General features: G+C 46.0%; 1 protein-coding gene and 1 long non-coding RNA gene across 2 annotated transcripts in view; one reads left to right on the forward strand and one right to left on the reverse strand.

Moving 5' to 3' along the window:
* LOC144753511 (uncharacterized) overlaps window positions 1-4,283 on the reverse strand; it is a 146,782-nt gene extending 142,499 nt beyond the window's left edge. Inside the window, exon 1 of the long non-coding RNA XR_013594393.1 lies at window positions 4,176-4,283. This is a non-coding gene — a long non-coding RNA (uncharacterized LOC144753511). The remainder of the gene's footprint in view (window positions 1-4,175) is intronic.
* The window catches only part of CFAP58 (cilia and flagella associated protein 58), a 702,265-nt gene that overhangs the window by 435,459 nt on the left and 254,752 nt on the right, over window positions 1-12,054 (forward strand). The window lies entirely within an intron of this gene.

Here is a 12,054-nt window from a genome sequence, read left to right on the forward strand (position 1 = left end):
GTACACAAACACCTCCATCTTGGTTGAAAACATAGACTGTCACTGTATTCAATATCTGCAAGGTTAATTCAAGCATTACATCAGAGATATAAATATTCTGGGAAGGCATGGTATTAAGAAGCATACATTAGTTCACGACTTAGCCTTTTCGTATATTGCTGCCCATCCACCTTTATTGGCCCCTGTATTCAGTCCTCTCTTACACTGACAGCAAGTGAGACACACTGGTGTAATGTTCCTGACATCAACCAGATCAATGCAAAACAGTTAAGACATAAATAACTAAAGGTATAGGACAAAGGGTAGCTATAAGGGGAAACAACCTTTACAACGCAACTTTTACAACGCACTACCATTACAACGAAACTTTTACAACGCAAAAACTTTTACAACGCATACCATTACAACGCATGTTTTTACAACGCAAGTACTTTTACAACGCATGCCATTACAACGTAAGTATTGGTAAGTATATAATTATATTTAATATTTTATATGTTTTTTTTTTTTTAAGTTTTCAGTTTTTGGGTAAAGGGGTATTTTTAGGGTTCAGGGTCAGTTTTCAGTTTTTGGGTAAAGGGGTATTTTTAGGGTTCAGGGTCAGTTTTCAGTTTTTGGGTAAAGGGGTATTTTTAGGGTTCAGGGTCAGTTTTCAGTTTTTGGGTAAAGGGGTATTTTTAGGGTTCAGGGTCAGTTTTCAGTTTTTGAGTAAAGGGGTATTTTTAGGGTTCAGGGTCAGTTTTCAGTTTTTGGGTAAAGGGGTATTTTTAGGGTTCAGGGTCAGTTTTCAGTTTTTGGGTAAAGGGGTATTTTTAGGGTTCAGGGTCAGTTTTCAGTTTTTGGGTAAAGGGGTATTTTTAGGGTTCAGGGTCAGTTTTCAGTTTTTGGGTAAAGGGGTATTTTTAGGGTTCAGGGTCAGTTTTCAGTTTTTGAGTAAAGGGGTATTTTTAGGGTTCAGGGTCAGTTTTTGGGTAAAGGGATATTTTTAGGGTTCAGGGTCAGTTTTCAGTTTTTGGGTAAAGGGGTATTTTTAGGGTTCAGGGTCAGTTTTCAGTTTTTGGGTAAAGGGGTATTTTTAGGGTTCAGGGTCAGTTTTCAGTTTTTGGGTAAAGGGGTATTTTTAGGGTTCAGGGTCAGTTTTCAGTTTTTGGGTAAAAGGGTATTTTTAGGGTTCAGGGACAGTTTGGGGTTTTTGGGGTACAGTGGTATTTTTAGGGTTCTGGGTTACTTTGGGTTTTTTGGGGTACAGGGGTACAGGGTAAAAAAAAAAATTAATTAAATTAAATTAAATTAAATTATATTAATTACAATTAATTAAAAAAAATATATTATATACTTACCAATACTTACGTTGTAATGGCATGCGTTGTAAAAGTACTTGCGTTGTAAAAACATGCGTTGTAATGGTATGCGTTGTAAAAGTTTTTGCGTTGTAAAAAATTCGTTGTAACGGTATGCGTTGTAAAAGTATGCGTTGTAACGTCATACATCCGGCTATAAGTGTTGTAAACACATGTTCTGTAGATGCCACCAAAGGTGTGATGGCGTAAATGGAAGACATTAAGGTATATGTAGACATAGGTGTTCTATAGTTTTGGATAAGAGGACTTTCTTGTCTGTGCCTTCTTGGGCCCTTTTGACAGGACTATGATCAATGGGCAGCCAAGCTGCAAGTATTCGTGGGCAGCTTAGACATGGAATATTGACCCATGGCAAATATTGTCTTTGGACTTTGAAGAAATTATGGAGCTAATTTCTCTCAAGCTAGGAGCAGATTATGGACTGTCAGGACCCAATACATCCAACAGGACTCGCACAGACAAACCCTGTCTTCTCTGTTATCAGAGACCTTCAGAACACAGTGAGCTATGAAATGTACTGGAAGAAATGTCCACGGAGAAAACGTAACATAACGAGGGTGACTACGATAACTACAGCGGACACAGGCACTTGGCATGCCTGATACTCTGTGATTGACATGTGGGGGTGCCTTTGGGCTGCATTTGCTGGTGAGTATGCAGGTGGATGGAGACACAGACTGAATATGAATCTGGTTCCACTGCTCAGAAACTGCTCTAATTATGCTCTTAGTGAAAAAATCTGATTAAAGTGGAACATTTCCAGGCATGGAAGCTGTAAAATCCTGAATTATTAACTGAGGGGAGATGAAATTATGAACGTCTCAAAGTTCATAAACCCGTGCCCTGTTTGGTACAATACAGATTCAGTGAAAATAGCCCTGATAGGAAGCTCCAAAGATGCTGGGTTTTCCTCGGAAAGAGGTGAGTTAAGAGGTTTAGGCAGCATCAAACAAATATTCAATTTAATTACCAATTACTAAAATGTACTAATCAATTTAATGAAGAAGAGAGGAGTCTATTAACTAAAGCAAATCCAAAGAGGTACAAATTGGACAGGAGAATCCAGAGATATTACGTTTTTATGAAAATGTGGAAAAAATCCCAAGGAAAAGTGTGTGGGGGGGGAAATCAATGACAGTCTATTTGCATGTCCAAAAGTGCCTACCAGAGGACCCTCTTCATCTAAACTAAAACTTTTACAGACATGCTGTACTGCTCCATGCAGGGTGGAAGGGCTGAGACGTGTTCAGTTACTTTCTAGTCTCAGACCCACAATGACTGCCTGATGTCTTACATTGGTTAATATATTCGATCTGCCCACTCCTACATTTCCCAATGTGGATCCCAGGACACATTTAGCAATGGGATGCAGGTCAGTCGGGGTTCCAGTATAGGTTTCAGTTCCCCGCTAGTCCAGTGGATCGTCTCTAAAGAAGCCTTTCTTGTTCTTTAGGGCCCTTGGACCATGTGAGGCTTGCTGGTCTGACCCCTAAGAAGCACTTTGGTATAAGGGGAAAGGTGGCAAGACCTCTGTCCTTCCGTTAAGGAATATGCAGGCAGAAGTTCTTTTTAGTCTTAGTAGCTAGGTTATGAGCTCAGGAGGCATTTCTTATAGTAGCCACTGACTAGTGATCAGTGGTAAGTCCTCAACTTACCCTTAAAGGTTTCTCGCAACCCCATCATTTCCCAATATAATTAGCGGCGGATGCTTTGCTATTCAAATCCCCCCCACCCAACAGTCCTGCAGTTGTAGGTCTCCTGTAGGGTCCCATCTTGTTACCCTTATTGTTTGCACTGTATGGGCCTGTTTAAAGAACATATTTGTACTTCTTCAATTAATGCAGATAACAGCTTGTGGTGAGTATGGACATAACATAACATGTGTATTTGTAAAGCGCACGCTTACCCGTAGGTGTCTTGGCGCTGAATAACAGATGTTTATTGTTACCCAACTCAATGGTACTAATTTTATCGACCTCAGATGGATGAAAGGCTGAGTGGACCCGCCAGGATTTGAACCTGTGACCATGAGGTCGCACACAGGCCCCTGCAGTGGAAGCATTAGTCCACTGAGCCATCAGCCCCGGCCAGTGGACTAACCAGTGGACTAACAAGTGGACTAGTGAGGATACCGTTGGAATTTTACACACAGCCCTCTAAGCTTATCTGGCCTGGTACAAGGCCCTTCTCGGGCACATTACACACTCTGTACATAAGTCATGGCTGCCAGCTACAAAAAATGTACGTTGGAAAGTCAAGGGGTTGAGCAAAGACAACACTCATAATGGCTGGAGAAATTCAGATCTAATCTAACTCATTTAAGATTCACAATGTCATCATATACTACCAATCACCTTATCTGACAAGACGTCGGCAAGTGAAATTCTACACCAAACTTTGATAGGTAGATTAATCAGGAATCATACAGAAAAAAATGCACCAACCTATTTTTCATTGAAGGATCTTCTCTGATGATCATAAATGTAGAATATACCTGCCTACGTGTGACAAACCCCAGAGTACGTCAATTACAACATATCATGTATATACATAGGAGATACTCATTTGTCATTTTTAGGGCTCTGCATCGAGCCCTATTGCAGTTGAGTTCGCTCTCAAGGGAGGACAGAGCGGTGCACGAGCCTACCAGGGTCTGTGGACGCTCACACACACAGGCAGGCAGGCACGCCCCAGACACACACAGACAGACAGACACACGCACACACGCACACACACGCACACACACACACACACACACCCTCCCTCTCTACCCACTCCCTCTCTGCCGCCCTCCCCCCCTCTACCCCCACTCACCGGGCTCTTTCCCTCCAGCGGGTCAGTCACGGCAGCAGGCAGACTCGGTGTCTTCTCCGGCGATCTTCAGCTGATGTGCACGCCCACGCTGCGTCACGTGCGCGCCCACCACGCTGTTTCGCGCCCGTTGATCCTCAGTTTGTTATATACTTTGGCTATGGACAATTAGACCACCGTTTTGCTCCGTCAATCATGTTTTCTTGGGCTGCGGTGTCTACAAGGCAAGGGGGCAGTGCACTGCACATGGATTTATCCTTGTCATCGCCAATCGGTATTGTTTAATTTTATTTCTTTCGATCAGCATGTTTTTTTGTAATCTCTGGGAGAGCCGACGCTGGGACTTGAACCCCATTCCACAGTGTCAAAGTCCGGACACGGAGTGAAAGAACGTGGCTGTGCAAGCTACCACTGGACCCACTATACTCAGTTACCATGAGGTGGCGATATCTGCCACTCACTTTCCTCACTGCACCTTTGTGTTAGCCACGATGATCATAATCATTTCTATCCACTTCCATAATAGGCTTGTATTTTCAAAGATATCCTCTAATACTGAAAAGAAATTAGGGCAATAAATATCTATACAGCAGAGTACATAAACACAAAATGTCATGACATTTTGCACACTGTTGCAGGTCCGCTGTAGTCAAGGAGATTGTCTTCTGAGAAGTGTTTACATCCTCAAAATGACTTTCCAGTGTAGAGGACCATTGGTGCACCTGCTTATCTGGCAATATGCATAAGGATTACTACCTATCTCACTAATATTTTATCTTCGTAAATAGTTTGTTCACAGTACATTGTAAATTGTTTTCACATCATGGGAGCTCTAAAAATGGAATTCTGTTCATCGCTTCTAAATGAGGCGCTTTTTTTGCATTCTTCGACAATGCTTTCAAACTAATTTCTTCTACTGCGGTAGATGGATGGCACTCCGGAGAATATTGTGTTGATCGGTATAGCTCTATAAGCCATGCGCGCCCCTGGTGACCCTCACGCCCGACCCCAGGTCTGCCCAGTAGAACGGCGCTCACTTCATCCCTCTGTGAGGCAGAAGGTGAGTGTGAGTGCAGAGTGCGCAGAGTGTGAAGTAGTGAGTGCAGAGTGAGTGTGCAGAGTAGTGAATGCAGAGTAGTGAGTGTGTAGAGTAGTGAGTGCAGGGTAGTGAGTGCAGGGTAGTGAGTGCAGAGTAGTGAGTGCAGAGTAGTGAGTGCAGAGTAGTGAGTGCAGAGTAGTGAGTGCAGAGTAGTGAGGAGTGCAGAGTAGTGAGGAGTGCAGAGTAGTGAGGGCAGAGTGCAAAGTAGTGAGTAGTGAGTGCAGAGTAGTGAGTGCAGAGTAGTGAGTGCAGAGTAGTGAGGAGTGCAGAGTAGTGAGGAGTGCAGAGTAGTGAGGAGTGCAGAGTAGTGAGGAGTGCAGAGTAGTGAGGAGTGCAGAGTAGTGAGGAGTGCAGAGTAGTGAGTGCAGAGTAGTGAGTAGTGAGTAGTGAGTGCAGAGTAGTGAGTAGTCAGTGCAGAGTAGTGAGTGTGCAGAGTAGTGAGTAGTGAGTGCAGAGTAGTGAGTGTGCAGAGTAGTGAGTGCAGAGTACAGAGTAGTGAGTGCAGAGTAGTGAGTAGTGAGTAGTGAGTGCAGAGTAGTGAGTAATGAGTGCAGAGTAGTGAGTGTGCAGAGTAGTGAGTAGTGAGTGCAGAGTAGTGAGTGCAGAGTAGTGAGTGCAGAGTAGTGAGTGCAGAGTAGTGAGTGTGCAGAGTAGTGAGTGTGCAGAGTAGTTAGTGTGCAGAGTAGTGAGTGTGCAGAGTAGTGAGTGTGCAGACTAGTGAGTGTGTAGAATAGTGAGTGCAGGGTAGTGAGTGCAGAGTGTAGTGAGTGCAGAGAGTAGTGAGTGCAGAGAGTAGTGAGTGCAGAGAGTAGTGAGTGCAGAGAGTAGTGAGTAGTGAGTGCAGAGTAGTGAGTGTGCAGAGTAGTGAGTAGTGAGTGCAGAGTAGTGAGTAGTGAGTGCAGAGTAGTGAGTAGTGAGTGCAGAGTACAGAGTAGTGAGTGCAGAGTACAGAGTAGTGAGTAGTGAGTGCAGAGTAGTGAGTAGTGAGTAGTGAGTGCAGAGTAGTGAGTGTGCAGAGTAGTGAGTAGTGAGTGCAGAGTAGTGTGTAGTGAGTGGTGAGTAGTGAGTGCAGAGTAGTGAGTGCAGAGTACAGAGTAGTGAGTGCAGAGTACAGAGTAGTGAGTAGTGAGTGCAGAGTAGTGAGTAGTGAGTAGTGAGTGCAGAGTAGTGAGTGTGCAGAGTAGTGAGTAGTGAGTGCAGAGTAGTGAGTGTGCAGAGTAGTGAGTAGTGAGTGCAGAGTAGTGAGTGTGCAGAGTAGTGAGTAGTGAGTGCAGAGTGTAGTGAGTGCAGAGTAGTGAGTGCAGAGTGTAGTGAGTGCAAAGTGTAGTGAGTGCAGAGTAGTGAGTGCAAAGTAGTGAGTGCAGAGTAGTGAGTGCAGAGTATTAAGTGCAGAGTAGTGAGTGCAGAGTAGTGAGTGCAGAGTAGTGAGTGCAGAGTAGTGAGTGTGCAGATTAGTGAGTAGTGAGTGCAGAGTAGTGAGTGCAGAGTAGTGAGGGCAGAGTAGTGAGTGCAGAGTAGTGAGTGCAGAGTAGTGAGTGTGCAGAGTAGTGAGTAGTGAGTGCAGAGTAGTGAGTGCAGAGTGTAGTGAATGCAGAGTAGGGAGTGCAGAGTGCAGAGTAGTGAGTGCAGAGTAGTGAGTGCAGAGTAGTGAGTGCAGAGTATTGAGTGCAGAGTAGTGAGTGCAGAGTGTAGTGAGTGAAGAGAGTAGTGAGTGCAGAGTAGTGAGTGTGCAGATTAGTGAGTAGTGAGTGCAGAGTAGTGAGTGCAGAGTAGTGAGGGCAGAGTAGTGAGGGCAGAGTAGTGAGTGCAGAGTAGTGAGTGTGCTGAGTAGTGAGTGTGCTGAGTAGTGAGTGCAGAGTAGTGAGTGCAGAGTAGTGAGTGCAGAGTAGTGAGTGCAAAGTAGTGAGTGCAGAGTGCAGAGTAGTGAGTGCAGAGTAGTGAGTGCAGAGTAGTGAGTGTGCAGATTAGTGAGTAGTGAGTGCAGAGTAGTGAGTGCAGAGTAGTGAGTGCAGAGTAGTGAGTGCAGAGTAGTGAGTGCAGAGTACAGAGTAGTGAGTGCAGAGTACAGAGTAGTGAGTGCAGAGTAGTGAGTAGTGAGTGCAGAGTAGTGAGTAGTGAGTGCAGAGTAGTGAGTAGTGAGTGCAGAGTAGTGAGTAGTGAGTGCAGAATAGTGAGTGTGCAGAGTAGTGAGTAGTGAGTGCAGAGTAGTGAGTGTGCAGAGTAGTGAGTGTGCAGATTAGTGAGTAGTGAGTGCAGAGTAGTGAGGGCAGAGTAGTGAGTGCAGAGTAGTGAGTGCAGAGTAGAGAGTGTGCAGAGTAGTGAGTAGTGAGTGCAGAGTAGTGAGTGCAGAGTGTAGTGAGTACAGAGTAGTGAGTGCAAAGTAGTGAGTGCAGAGTGCAGAGTAGTGAGTGCAGAGTAGTGAGTGCAGAGTAGTGAGTAGTGAGTAGTGAGTGCAGAGTAGTGAGTGTGCAGAGTAGTGAGTAGTGAGTAGTGAGTGCAGAGTAGTGAGTGTGCAGAGTAGTGAGTAGTGAGTGCAGAGTAGTGAGTGTGCAGAGTAGTGAGTAGTGAGTGCAGAGTAGTGAGTGCAGAGTGTAGTGAGTGCAGAGTAGTGAGTGCAGAGTAGTGAGTGCAAAGTGTAGTGAGTGCAGAGTAGTGAGTGCAAAGTAGTGAGTGCAGAGTAGTGAGTGCAGAGTAGTGAGTGCAGAGTAGTGAGTGCAGAGTAGTGAGTGTGCAGATTAGTGAGTAGTGAGTGCAGAGTAGTGAGTGCAGAGTAGTGAGTGCAGAGTAGTGAGTGCAGAGTAGTGAGTGCAGAGTAGTGAGTGCAGAGTACAGAGTAGTGAGTGCAGAGTAGTGAGTGCAGAGTACAGAGTAGTGAGTGCAGAGTAGTGAGTGCAGAGTACAGAGTAGTGAGTGCAGAGTAGTGAGTAGTGAGTGCAGAGTAGTGAGTAGTGAGTAGTGAGTGCAGAGTAGTGAGTAGTGAGTGCAGAGTAGTGAGTGTGCAGAGTAGTGAGTAGTGAGTAGTGAGTGCAGAGTAGTGAGTGTGCAGAGTAGTGAGTAGTGAGTGCAGAGTAGTGAGTAGGGAGTGCAGAGTAGTGAATGCAGAGTACAGAGTAGTGAGTGCAGAGTAGTGAGTAGTGAGTGCAGAGTAGTGAGTAGTGAGTGCAGAGTAGTGAGTGTGCAGAGTAGTGAGTAGTGAGTAGTGAGTAGTGAGTAGTGAGTGTGCAGAGTAGTGAGTAGTGAGTGCAGAGTAGTGAGTGTGCAGAGTAGTGAGTAGTGAGTGCAGAGTAGTGAGTGCAGAGTGTAGTGAGTGCAGAGTGTAGTGAGTGCAGAGTGTAGTGAGTGCAGAGTAGTGAGTGCAAAGTGTAGTGAGTGCAGAGTAGTGAGTGCAAAGTATTGAGTGCAGAGTAGTGAGTGCAGAGTAGTGAGTGCAGAGTAGTGAGTGCAGAGTAGTGAGTGCAGAGTAGTGAGTGTGCAGAGTAGTGAGTAGTGAGTGCAGAGTAGTGAGTGCAGAGTGTAGTGAGTGCAGAGTGTAGTGAGTGCAGAGTAGTGAGTGCAAAGTAGTGAGTGCAGAGTGCAGAGTAGTGAGTGCAGAGTAGTGAGTGCAGAGTGTAGTGAGTGCAGAGAGTAGTGAGTGCAGAGAGTAGTGAGTGCAGAGAGTAGTGAGTGCAGAGAGTAGTGAGTGCAGAGTAGTGAGTGCAGAGAGTAGTGAGTAGTGAGTAGTGAGTGCAGAGTAGTGAGTGTGCAGAGTAGTGAGTAGTGAGTGCAGAGTAGTGAGTAGTGAGTGCAGAGTAGTGAGTGCAGAGTACAGAGTAGTGAGTAGTGAGTGCAGAGTAGTGAGTGTGCAGAGTAGTGAGTGCAGAGTAGTGAGTAGTGAGTGCAGAGTAGTGAGTAGTGAGTGCAGAGTAGTGAGTGCAGAGTACAGAGTAGTGAGTGCAGAGTAGTGAGTAGTGAGTAGTGAGTGCAGAGTAGTGAGTAGTGAGTGCAGAGTAGTGAGTGTGCAGAGTAGTGAGTAGTGAGTGCAGAGTAGTGAGTGTGCAGAGTAGTGAGTAGTGAGTGCAGAGTAGTGAGTGTGCAGAGTAGTGAGTAGTGAGTGCAGAGTAGTGAGTGCAGAGTGTAGTGAGTGCAGAGTAGTGAGTGCAGAGTAGTGAGTGCAAAGTGTAGTGAGTGCAGAGTAGTGAGTGCAAAGTAGTGAGTGCAGAGTAGTGAGTGCAGAGTAGTGAGTGCAGAGTAGTGAGTGCAGAGTAGTGAGTGCAGAGTAGTGAGTGTGCAGATTAGTGAGTAGTGAGTGCAGAGTTGTGAGGGCAGAGTAGTGAGTGCAGAGTAGTGAGTGCAGAGTAGTGAGTGTGCAGAGTAGTGAGTAGTGAGTGCAGAGTAGTGAGTGCAGAGTGTAGTGAGTGCAGAGTAGTGAGTGCAAAGTAGTGAGTGCAGAGTAGTGAGTGCAGAGTAGTGAGTGCAGAGTAGTGAGTGCAGAGTGTAGTGAGTGCAGAGAGTAGTGAGTGCAGAGAGTAGTGAGTGCAGAGAGTAGTGAGTGCAGAGTGCAGAGTAGTGAGTGCAGAGTAGTGAGTGCAGAGTAGTGAGTGCAGAGTAGTGAGTGCAGAGTAGTGAGGGCAGAGTAGTGAGGAGTGCAGAGTAGTGAGGAGTGCAGAGTAGTGAGGAGTGCAGAGTAGTGAGGAGTGCAGAGTAGTGAGGAGTGCAGAGTAGTGAGTGCAGAGTACAGAGTAGTGAGTAGTGAGTAGTAAGTGCATAGTAGTGAGTGTGCAGAGTAGTGAGTAGTGAGTGCAGAGTAGTGAGTGTGCAGAGTAGTGAGTGCAGAGTAGTGAGTAGTGAGTGCAGAGTAGTGAGTAGTGAGTAGTGAGTGCAGAGTAGTGAGTGCAGAGTAGTGAGTGCAGAGTAGTGAGTGTGCAGAGTAGTGAGTGCAGAGTACAGAGTAGTGAGTGCAGAGTAGTGAGTAGTGAGTGCAGAGTAGTGAGTAGTGAGTGCAGAGTAGTGAGTGTGCAGAGTAGTGAGTGCAGAGTAGTGAGTGTGCAGAGTAGTGAGTAGTGAGTGCAGAGTACAGAGTAGTGAGTGCAGAGTAGTGAGTGCAGAGTACAGAGTAGTGAGTGCAGAGTAGTGAGTAGTGAGTAGTGAGTGCAGAGTAGTGAGTAGTGAGTAGTGAGTGCAGAGTAGTGAGTAGTGAGTGCAGAGTAGTGAGTGTGCAGAGTAGTGAGTAGTGAGTAGTGAGTGCAGAGTAGTGAGTGTGCAGAGTAGTGAGTAGTGAGTAGTGAGTGCAGAGTAGTGAGTAGTGAGTGCAGATTAGTGAGTGCAGAGTACAGAGTAGTGAGTGCAGAGTATTGAGTAGTGAGTGCAGAGTAGTGAGTAGTGAGTGCAGAGTAGTGAGTGTGCAGAGTAGTGAGTAGTGAGTAGTGAGTGTGCAGAGTAGTGAGTAGTGAGTGCAGAGTAGTGAGTGTGCAGAGTAGTGAGTAGTGAGTGCAGATAGTGAGTGCAGAGTGTAGTGAGTGCAGAGAGTAGTGAGTGCAGAGTAGTGAGTGCAGAGTAGTGAGTGCAGAGTAGTGAGTGCAGAGTAGTGAGTGTGCAGAGTAGTGAGTAGTGAGTGCAGAGTAGTGAGTGCAGAGTAGTGAGTGCAGAGTAGTGAGGGCAGAGTAGTGAGTGCAGAGTAGTGAGTGCAGAGTAGTGAGTGTGCAGAGTAGTGAGTAGTGAGTGCAGAGTAGTGAGTGCAGAGTGTAGTGAGTGCAGAGTAGTGAGTGCAAAGTAGTGAGTGCAGAGTGCAGAGTAGTGAGTGCAGAGTAGTGAGTGCAGAGTAGTGAGTGCAGAGTGTAGTGAGTGCAGAGAGTAGTGAGTGCAGAGAGTAGTGAGTGCAGAGAGTAGTGAGTGCAGAGAGTAGTGAGTAGTGAGTGCAGAGTAGTGAGTGTGCAGAGTAGTGAGTAGTGAGTAGTGATTGCAGAGTAGTGAGTAGTGAGTGCAGAGTAGTGAGTAGTGAGTGCATAGTAGTGAGTGCAGAGTACAGAGTAGTGAGTGCAGAGTAGTGAGTAGTGAGTGTGCAGAGTAGTGAGTAGTGAGTAGTGAGTGCAGAGTAGTAAGTAGTGAGTGCAGAGTAGTGAGTAGTGAGTGCAGAGTAGTGAGTGCAGAGTACAGAGTAGTGAGTGCAGAGTAGTGAGTAGTGAGTAGTGAGTGCAGAGTAGTGAGTAGTGAGTGCAGAGTAGTGAGTGTGCAGAGTAGTGAGTAGTGAGTGCAGAGTAGTGAGTGTGCAGAGTAGTGAGTGCAGAGTAGTGAGTGTGCAGAGTAGTGAGTAGAGAGTGCAGAGTAGTGAGTGCAGAGTGTAGTGAGTGCAGAGTAGTGAGTGCAGAGTAGTGAGTGCAAAGTGTAGTGAGTGCAGAGTAGTGAGTGCAGAGTGCAGAGTAGTGAGTGCAGAGTAGTGAGTGCAGAGTAGTGAGTGCAGAGTAGTGAGTGCAGAGTAGTGAGGGCAGAGTACAGAGTAGTGAGTGCAGAGTAGTGAGTGCAGAGTAGTGAGTGTGCAGAGTAGTGAGTGCAGAGTAGTGAGTGCAGAGTAGTGAGTGCAGAGTAGTGAGGGCAGAGTAGTGAGTGCAGAGTAGTGAGTGCAGAGTAGTGAGTGTGCAGAGTAGTGAGTAGTGAGTGCAGAGTAGTGAGTGCAGAGTGTAGTGAGTGCAGAGTAGTGAGTGCAAAGTAGTGAGTGCAGAGTGCAGAGTAGTGAGTGCAGAGTAGTGAGTGCAGAGTAGTGAGTGCAGAGTGTAGTGAGTGCAGAGAGTAGTGAGTGCAGAGAGTAGT

Source organism: Lissotriton helveticus, chromosome 5_1 (assembly GCF_964261635.1).
Source record: "Lissotriton helveticus chromosome 5_1, aLisHel1.1, whole genome shotgun sequence".
NCBI lineage: Eukaryota > Metazoa > Chordata > Amphibia > Caudata > Salamandridae > Lissotriton > Lissotriton helveticus.